The sequence below is a fragment of the Nelumbo lutea genome, chromosome 2 (genome assembly GCF_056320005.1).
Source record: "Nelumbo lutea isolate HS-2025 chromosome 2, American lotus-T2T, whole genome shotgun sequence".
NCBI classification, from domain to species: Eukaryota; Viridiplantae; Streptophyta; class Magnoliopsida; order Proteales; family Nelumbonaceae; genus Nelumbo; species Nelumbo lutea.
In genome coordinates, this window is record NC_142685.1 from 65,839,489 (window position 1) to 65,850,428 (window position 10,940).

The following is a 10,940-nucleotide window of genomic DNA, read 5'->3' on the forward strand; positions in this document are numbered from 1 at the left end:
CACATAATTCTAACTCCTCAATGGGAGGTTGTAGGAACTGGTTCTGTTTTACAAATCAATCCCAGAAGGGGATATTCTCCTTAACTTCCATCATGTCATCGTACCATGCTTCTTTGATACAATCTCTTTCTTCCTTGGTAAATTTCTTGAAAAACCACATTTTCTTTAAAGGTTGTGAGTTAAAATCTAACCTAATAAGGTCTTTATCTACTTGGAACTCATCTTCTGTTTCTGTCACATTAATCTCAAAGTCTGCCTTTGTAGGCTCATAAGACTTTACCGATGGGTTTTCTCTTCGGACTGTATGATAGTCTGATGGTGAACTATTGGTTATGGGTGTCTCATAAGTGGCATAAATAATTCCTGGGGGAGGTCATGTCAGGTCTACCGATTTCCTGGAACTAGTGCCCATTAAATCGGCGTCTCTCCTGGACCTTATATCCATTAATTCAGCATACAAAGGTTGTGAGGAGGTCGAAGCTCTTCTAAACCTGAGTTTTATAGACCCATCTTGTTCACTGATTATAGAAGCTAGTTTAGTGGATTCGATAGGACTCGGGGGCTCTACTTTAGCGAGTGACCAACTTTCCAACATCTTCACTTCATTCCAAGTGATCTGCCTAGGAATCGTAACATTATTCCTAGCGTTGGTCAAGAAGAGGGTAGTCATTCCCCTGCTTCCTTTGATCATGGTATTAGGACAGATAGTATTCATGGTCTTAAAGTAGACCCTGTATACTAATGCTATATTTTCGGATCTTGGTTTCATATCGAAACCTTGGGTCTGAATCCTAAGGGTTAAGGCTTCATGGATACCCGGATTTGTTAGTGATACAAAAAAATTTGGACATGTATTTAAATAAATTGGCCCTTGATGGAGGCTTCCTTCTATTACTCCTAATAAGGAGTCATTGGATCTATTATGTCTAGAATCGGTCAGACAAGCTAGAGCTGCTGTCTGTAGACCTGTTCTGGTCGATGGTTTAATGGTGACTTGTATTAAGCCAAAATGTATAAAATTACAGTTACTTCTTTTCTTATAAGTTTCTATTATCTTCTTATCTACTAGGAAGAAGCTTTCTGCTTCGTTTCCTAGGGCAATGGTTCTTTCTATAGTTCTAATATTCAGATCTGTTTTTAAATTGAATATTCCTTTTTTATATATCTCAGACAGTGCAATCTTTGGGATGGTCCAGTTGTGCAAGGATTTTTCTATATTATCATAATTTACTACTTCCATATTTTTTATAGATATGGACTTGGCTAAGGACGTGTTGCTATTACACTCACCAGAGTCTTCTAGGGCACTAGAGGAGGACCTAAATAACTTTTTCATATTATCCTTTTACTTCACCAAATGCGGTCAGTCAACTTTCACAACCTTCACTCTCTTCGGTCTACAACGTGACTACGACCTTGGCTCAAGAGTTCTAGCCTTGGTAAGATCGATAGGTGTCTACGTTGTCTGATTGGGGTTCTAGCCCAGTGATATCTCCAAAGAAGCTATAGTCTTTGGGTTCTAGCCAAAGGTTCTAGGATGCCTACTAGTCACCAGAGATCTAAATAAGGTAGAGGCAGGATCAAGCGTGTGGTCGATAAGGAAGATGAGAGGATAATGGTTTAGGATATGAAGTTAGGGATCTGCCATGTCAACATGTCTCTCCTTTCTCCTCCACCCTTTTCCTAATTTCTCAGAATTTTGAATTTTCTATTTTCTTAATCCACATAATATCACTTAAACCAATAAAATGAGTTTGCAGTGAGATGTTTTGTAGGAGGCGTGTGGGCTTCCAATGCATCTCACTCAAAGTTATAAAGCCACCTCAGATATTAAAAATTTGAGATTGATGAACACAGAATAATAAAGCCACATCCTCCAGTTTTTTATTGTTCTTCAGTGAACACATATTAAGTATATTTTAGATTATGTTTTCTATTTTTCTGGAGTGTTAAATCCTATTTTTTGAAAGTAAACACTGTATCGTTCTTTAGTTTTTTATCATTCTGTATTGTGTTCACATAAAGTAAACTCTGTGACAACTTTGGAGATAAATCCTATTTCAATAGTTTCAAGTACGTTGGAAATAAAGTTTTGAGGAGTTTTATAGATTGGTAATGAGAATGTTGGAGATAAGTTTTAGGTTAGTAATTTTTTCTTTGTTTTTTGTTTTTCATCTTATAGTAAATTGGAGAGAGAAGTTTTATTTTTCTTTGTTTTTCGTTTTTCTTTTGAAATGCATCGTTTTTTCATTTTAGGGTGGTCTTTCTTTGTCTTTCGTTTTTCTTCTTCCTTGGATTTTGAAATGCGACTTTGGTAACTCTTCTCCATTTCAGGTTGGTTTTCAGGCACACTTTCCACCAAGAAACTCTTCATTCAAGTTGGTTCTGACCTTTGAAAGCTTAATGTAAAATACATTAGTGATATCTATTATGTTATAAATAGCATAAAGTTACAAACTATAAATGATTTAATTAGAAGTATTTACAATTGCATTATTATTCTTAATTTTTAATAATTAACATTATTTTAAAAAATATAGTATTAATTAATTAACATTATTAATTATAATATTTAATTAGAAATATTTATAAATGCATTATTTCACTTTTTTTACCAAATCCCCTGCATTGCATGGGTCCCCGCTAGTTTATTATTAAAATTCAATCAGTTCTTTTATTTCGTGTTTTTTATTCCTTCAAATGGGCTTGAAATTTGAAATTGCTCTCCAGAAGGGCCCTCAGTTAAAAAATAAAGGGTTTCTTTGGATAAAGGCAACTTTTTGCCCTTAATATCAATAAAAAAATAACACTTTTATATAATAACTAAAATAGGATAGTTTTTTTTTTTGAAAAAATATCAAGAAAGGGCACTCTTATTCTCCTCTGCCTCTATATTCATGTGAATACAAATCTTCGGCGCTTCTCCGGCAATCTCCGGTGCTTCCGCCCACATCCACCAGACGCTCCACCCCGTAGCCCCCCAATATCCCCTTCATGAATGGCATGCATACCCCCAACATGGCCTTCTACACTAGTTCGTTCATCTCCGACTTGTCTCCGTAGTACGAATACGCCGGCTCACCTTTCGCCTTCATGAATGGCTCCTCTTTTGGATCCACCATCGCCTCGTGCAAGATGGGCCACACCTCTGTTAGGGAGTACTTGCGCTCCGAGTAGCCATCGGCGATGTGCTTGAGAAGACGTCATAGCTGGTGAGCATTCAGACCGGTTGGGAGGACACGTGCTAGGATCTCGGAGGTGGAGAGAGGGACGCTGGAACCACCTTGCCAGATGGCGTCGGGGACCTTGAGGCGGATGATGGCATTGAGGGACATTAGGATGCTAATCATGTTGGCGAGCTCCAGTATGGCCAGCCTAGCATTGTTTCAGGTCTCTGTTGTCTCATCCAGCATGCCATAGAGCTCTACTTCTGAGTTCTCACTTCTCAGAGACGACTGTCCACTATTCTTCCGGTCATCGTTGTCGTCGGCGACTTTAAACTACCACGAATACAGAGAGAGAGGAGGAAGACGAGCAAGTGTCCTTTTTTGATATTATTGCTAAAAAGCTATCCTATTTTAGTTATTATATAAAAATAATATTTTTTATTGATATTAAGGGCAAAAAGTTGCCCTTATATGCTAGAAACCAAAAAATAAATCCTTTTCCTTACAGGAAATCCAAAAATAAGGGCAAGCGTTTTTTTTTTTTTTTTTTTTTTTGTATCAAGTGGTAAAGCATTTAAAGCCTGTTTGTTATTTTTGGCATTTAACACATTTATTTTTTAAAACCAAATTGATTGCCACATCAGCAAAAATATTGAAAAACAAAACCATACACATTAGTGAACAACCCCTAAATATTCCATTGAAAAGTGTGGAAAGTGTAGGATGGAAAGGAGGTGACATCCCCACCCTACCAAAAAATAATGTTCCGCAACAAGTGTATATAGATTCTTCTGTTAATAGGATTTGATATACGCTCCCTACTCACACCCCCAGGGCACAAAATTTTCAAAAAGAAAAGAAAAACATTAATATAACACCCTCAATCTAACTAAGTGCCTTAGTTTCAAAAAATGCAAGGTGATTATCTCCAAATTTTAGGTTTCAAAAACTGCTTTTTTTACCACCCCCCCCCCCCCCCCCTTCATAAAATCCTCTGGCATCATCCTATGGAAGGAAAGTTGTAAAAAACAGAACCATGAAAGAATATTGGCTGAAAAATTATAATGTTTTTTGAGACACCTACATTACTGAAATGGGAAAGCACTATTCATTCATCAAAAGACAAATCAAAACATTGTTACATTTCATCTATGGCGAAGATGAAGAACTGAGAAATCACTTTCATGAAACTCCTTGAATGCTGAAGATCTCCACGTCCATCAAAGGACCATATTAAAGATTATAGAACTTCAAAAAGCCATTACTGAACATAGAAACGTAATTTGTTGGATTAAATGTTAAGATACTATTCACCCATTCAATCAAATAATTTGAAAACATAATGGGGATTACCATTCACCCATTCATCCAAAATAACCAACACCCTATGCCCTTATCTTGGACGGTTACAACTTACAAGTTTTCTACTATTTGGTTGCTATCTTTTCTTCCTTTTTATTCGGTCAACCATATAAAAGCTGATGAGTTAAAAGGAATGCTACATGATTTCCTTCTAATATTGATCATCTCGTATCTGCCTTGCACACAACAGGTACCTCATAGTAAATTGTTGCTTAGTTACTTGCCTGCTAACAAAGCCATCTTCAGTCGTGAAGGCTGAAGGAGACAACTCTCATTTAAACCATTATGAATTCTTGCATCTCAGCACATTACAAACTCTCCATAAGCCAGGGAGAAAATAGCCAAACAGAAATATCATATTTCCTGAGAGAAATCTGCAAAATCAAATTTTGTGAGGGTTGAATTCTAGAATTCTCAATAGTTGCACCAGACAAAAGTTGGTTTATTCACAAAAGAATTGGGTTCCACTCAGCAAAACAATGGAAAGTTACAGATGATTCGTATAGGAAGCTTCTTACTGGATAGCACATGATTATCATACTTACCGTTCTCCATCTTGTGCAATCAACTAGCACATATGAACATCTTCGATAAAACATTACAAAAGCTCAGCCAACGTGATCCTAACCTCATATCTGAAGCTTCTTCCCAGGTTGCACATCATTGTACTGCTCGCCATCATCATGGATCTCACCCTTCTCCATTTTCTTCCTTGCAAGGATCTTGTTAATCTTGTGCAGCTCATTGGTGGTTTTGGTCCTTGTTTTGCTTCCGTGTCTTCCTACCATCTTGCATGTTCACACCAAACTAGAATGCTGCTTTAGGCAATGCTTCCTTCTGCTCATTGTATGTTGCCCATTCCTCTGTCTCAAAATCCCACCAATGAAGACAACCCTTCACCGGTTCAAAAGTTTAACTCAAGAAATACTCAGCCATGGATTTCATAAATTCCCCTAATTATAAGCATCAAAGCATATCCACTGTGAAGAGAGATTTCAAGATTATTTCAAGAATAGAGAAGAAAGAAATAGTGTTATGCTTCAATAAAATCATTGAACCAACTTTGAAATTAGAAATGCTACTCTATCAAATTTCCTTTAGTGCACATAATATATCTTGAAGGAGTCCATGCATGCAATTCAAAGCAGAATGAAAGTAGCATTATTTGGACAAAAGAATCAAGCATGCTCTTTGTATCTTCAAACATTATTATGCTAGAAGGGTATCTGTCTTTACCCAGTTGCCCATATCCATTTTTGACAAGTCATCTTCATCACTGTCGACAACTTCATGGTTGTACTTTTGATACCCAGTGTAGCATTCAGAGTAAATCTCAGATATGAAATTTGGATCTTTCTCCTGAGCATCCTTCTCTCTTAATTGCTGAAGCTTCTGATTATCTCTCTTGCAAACAGACCCAAGGCTGCAATCCTCTTCTTGAGTCATGAAACGTGTATCTTGAGGAATATTCAACCTTGCCTGAACATCATAGATTGGGAAGTTTTGCTGAAGATATTGTTCATTGTGGTGATAGTCCTGGCACTCTACTGGGTATCCACCTGCAATTACTTGTGCCTGAACAGCATCATATCCATTCTGCAAACAAATATGTTAAAATGAATAAAATCAAATAATTCACTCAAGGTGTACTTTGACCAAATAATAATGACCTAAACCCAACCATCCCACAAGGGTTAAGAAATTTAATATTCACAAATCAACCCCCCTCCCCCACCCCCACTCCAAAAAAAAAGGAAGGAAAAAAGAAACACCACAAAACAAGCCTTGGTTTCCAAAAATTTGGAACAAGGAAACCAAGTCCTTGACAATAATGATTATTAAATAAACAGAATAACGAACTCACCGTTTGTTGCCAATCTTGTGTGGGTTTGGAAAGTGGGACTGGGCCATAACCAGGTTCACTGAAATATGATGACATCCTTCCCCTATTCCTAGGAAACTCTTCCATATCTTCTGAAATGGACTCTGGCTCATGCCTTTACTAGGAACAGCATAGTCACTGCCATCCCCCCACAAATATGTCATCCGCTTCATCTCTGGCAACAATAGGAACTTGTTTCTCTCTTCAATCAGGATGGTTTTTGCGTGGTGGTGGTGCTGGTATGGTTTCACTTTCACCTTGATTCTTTGGCTTTCCACCATCATGCTGCAGCTTTATCATATTCATTGCCAACAGCAGAAATTTTTCCTGGAACAGAAAAAATATATATATTACATAGGAAAAGACAACAGCCGAAGTAGCTTCCGTGTTTAGATAATCATCAATAGAGGAAGAAATATATCATTGGAAGCCCCACCAGACCACCGTGGAAGGTAGTGTCTTGGTACTATACCCACTGAACAACATACTGAATAGGACATAGAGACAAAATCATAGGTCAAACCAAAGCATTTTTCATGAATGATCCCACTCCCATTTTAAAATTGGACAATATTATACATTATTCCACTTTCAGACTTTGAAACGTTTGACCAACAAGAATAAACTTCAAGACATTTGAAAGGGGCATATCCCTGGACCAACCAGTTAGAGGGACATCATTTCCAACATGGCTTCGCAGGACCCCAATATTAACTTTTCTTCAAATATTCTTTTCTATCTTTTCCTTTCCTTTCTTGAGAAAGTAAAATATTCTTTTCATGGAGATAACAAATGGGATAATTGAAAAAAGTAGTGAAATAATTTCCATTTCAAAATTGGAAGTGTTCAGTGTTTTAGAAGTGGAAGGCACAAGGCAAGGTGTGCATCTTGAAGGTGTAAAGTTTTCAAAAACTGTACAAAAATGCAAAAAATAAAATAAAATAATAAAAATAATATTAATTAAAAATGCATACTTAAACTTAAAACTGAATGTTTTAAAAAGCCTACTATTTCAACATATGAAACATATTCAAGCACTAAAAAATGCAAGTACATGAAACTTTCAATCTATTTATTTCTTTCCTAATGTATTTTCACTTAAACCTCTTAGATTAATAGAGAAAATAAGAAAAAGAAGTAGGAAATACTTCGAAAACCATTTGAATGAAAATTTTCAAAGTAAAAGTAAGTAATGGCATTTGGATACAAGATGTTGTAGATGTGTGAATGCCACACAGAATATGCATATGCCACCATGTGTCGTATACATGTCATTAAATACCTTCAAATGCCACATAGCATCCACAATGCTGCCATGTGGCATCTATATATGCTACCACATGGCACAAGCATGTCATTAATTACATACAAGTGCCACATGACATCCATATATGCCACCACATGGCATACACTTGTCATTGACTTATGCTTAAATGCCTAATGGCATACATTTGTTACTATGTTCAAATGCCATGTGGTATCCATGTATGCTACTATGTGGCATATACATCATTGACTACATTCAAATGCCACGTGGCATCCATATATGGTGCCACGTGGCATCCAAAATGCCATCACATGGAACACACATCATTGAATATGTTCAAATGTCATGTTATCACAAGTGACCACTTCACTGTGCCTTCAAGGGCCATCACCGTGCTCACGACACACCATCAAAGTGCCATCAAGTGTGTCTTGGGTGGGGCTACACATGTATTTTCTAAAGGGAGAATGCCAATGGCATTACTATAATTACTAGTATGATTTTTTAACATTTTGATGTATCCTTTTGTCAAAGCACCAAAAGCTTAAGCTACTCTTTGAGGGGAGGTAGGTAGTTAAGTAGTGCCAATACCGTGTAAAGGTTAAGCATGAGGTCCTCTTTGACACAAACTTGTGTGCTTATGCTCACCATCATTTAATGCAATACAAAGTGTCTTTTGACTAATTCGTCTGCCATCTTGTTGCCTTTCTTGTGTTGTTGCTTGTCGCTTAGGCTTACTCAACGCATTCGAGTGACGTATGGGGCCCCAACGACTATTACCATGGCAGTTGGTATCAGAGCAGGAGCTCCTCCACACACCGGACCCTGTCAATCAACCCACCTTCAGCACAAACAATGAAGAGCAACCGCAACATCACTGATGACAGACTTCATGGGCTATCTCACGCCCATGACACTAACAAGTAGGGGTAACGGTATTCGAAAATCCAATTTCGAATTCGATATTCGACATAATCAAATCGAATATGACCTGATTCGAATCGAATCGAATATTCGAATATTTAATCAGATTCAAATTCAGATATTAATTTTCAATATCCGTTGGATATCGAATCGAATTTGGATATTGCCTGATCTGATTTGAATTCGATTCATTTACACCCCTACTAACAAGGCACCAATCGACGATCCCTCAAAAAATCAAGTCCCAAAGGTCCGCACAACCAAAATAACCAAGCGGGACAAATCCGTTGATCAATTGACGAGCATTGACATGCGCATCTTGCATTGCAAGGAAACTATTGGTGAAACCCAAGACCAGGTTAATGAACTCCACCTCAACATGGAGACTGTCGAGAATGTTGTGGTGGAGCTAGAAAGCCGCTTCAATGGAGCCCTTAGAGATATCCACGACACCTTACAACATTCACAAAACAACTCTTCCCAAAGCATCCTTCAAGGCATGCTGGATGGTTTCCAAGCATAATTGGATGAGATGAGGGGTGAGCTAACATTCCTAAAAAGGGCAATGGCGAATTTTTCTAACGCCTCATCTGCTCCAACCACACACATCAAAATACGATAACCGACACCACACTTGGGTGCTCAGGATGCACGAGAGCTTGAAAACTTCTTGTGGCAACTTGAACAATATTTCTCTACGACTGGCATCCATGATGACCAAATTCAGGTATGTACGGCTGCAATGTATTTAAATGATATTGTAATGTCATGGTGGCATAGGTGTTGTCAAGCAAGGTTCAAAATATCGATATGCCCGATACGCCAGTAGAGATGTATCGGGCAGTATCAATAGCTTCTTTTTTTATTTTTTTTAGTTTTTTTTTCAAGTTTGGTTAAGAGGGGTCGGTTTAAGGTCTTTCCACCCCTTGAACCGGTCAAAATCCCAAAACACCCCCTGGAGGGGCATATCGGGAATCCCTCGATACAATATGTATCGACCAATACAACCTGATACGTATCGAAATTTCAAACCTTGTTGTCAGGACATTGAATGGGGCACACATACCCTCATAACTTGGGCCAACTTCAAGCGAGAGATCAAGCAACAGTTTTTCATCTTGCACGAAGAAAGATGAAAAACTTGAAGCACAAGGACCCGTTGCATGACTACGTCCAAGAATTCTTAGCCTTGATAGTTGAGATCTCCGACATGTCTGACAAGGACCTCTTGTTCAACTTCATGGATGGTCTCAAACCATGAGTTGAGCTTGAACTTCAACGGCAAAGGGTAAAGGACCTAGCAATAGCCATGGTGGTGGCCAAGCAACTTGTTGATCTAAAGAAGCTTGATGAAGTAGACAACCAGCCACACAACCCACATACCACTAGCTTGAGTGGGGGAGGCTTGCAGTCGACTTCCACTTGGGAAAAACAACCATCCTCCAACAAGCCAATCAATTAGCAACAAGGGAAGAAGCCATAAGGACCTTATAACTCCCAAGGTTACCAATACAATAGGAGACCCACCACACCTCCTTCACCATGCCTCATCTACAATGAAATGCATTGGACAAATTAATGCCCCATGCAGAAGAAGGTTAATGCCCTCATCGCCAAGCTTAGTGATGATGAAGAGAGTGATGAGGAGAAACCCACACAAGCACTTAGGGTAGGCACCCTACAACTCATAAATGCCATGGTCAAGAAAGAGGCCATAATAGCTAAACGGCCTAGCAAAGCCCGCAAGGGGCTGAAGTATATAGACATCGGTGCAACCCACAACTTCATCTCCCTTGCCAAGGCGAAACAACTCAACTTGATCACTACTAAACAAACAGGTTGGATCAAGGCTGTCAACTCAGGGGCCAAGGCAATAGAAGCCATGGCTCATGGGATAGAGATCCAAGTTGGACCATGGAAGGGAAACAACAACCTATCTATGGTGCCCTTGGATGCTTTTCAGGTTTTCCTAGGAATGAAGTTCCTCACACAAGTGGAAGCAGCCCTCATGCCACACATCAACAACTTACTCATCTTGGGCGAGCATTCCCCATGCATGATCCTAGTGACAACAACCCTCAAGGTACATGGGAAGCAGATTTCAGCCTTGTAGTTGTACCAAGAAGCAAACACTCATAGAGACAATGCCAAGGTAGCAACAGAGAAGACCCCCACATCAACACCTAACATCAGTGAAGGAGGGTGGGGAAGTCATCACAAAGCAATTTACACCAAAGCAACCCCAACATCAGTGCTAACCTCAACATTATCACCAACACCAGCATCAACATCGCAAGCATTCAAAACAAAAGATGCCCGGAAGACCAAGGCTGTCTCC

The 10,940-nt window shown here is 38.7% G+C and overlaps 1 pseudogene; it reads right to left on the reverse strand.

The window, feature by feature from the left end:
* Positions 1–5,079: 5,079 nt before the first annotated feature.
* LOC148871278 (suppressor of mec-8 and unc-52 protein homolog 2-like) lies at positions 5,080–7,735 on the reverse strand (annotated as a pseudogene).
* Positions 7,736–10,940: the final 3,205 nt, after the last annotated feature.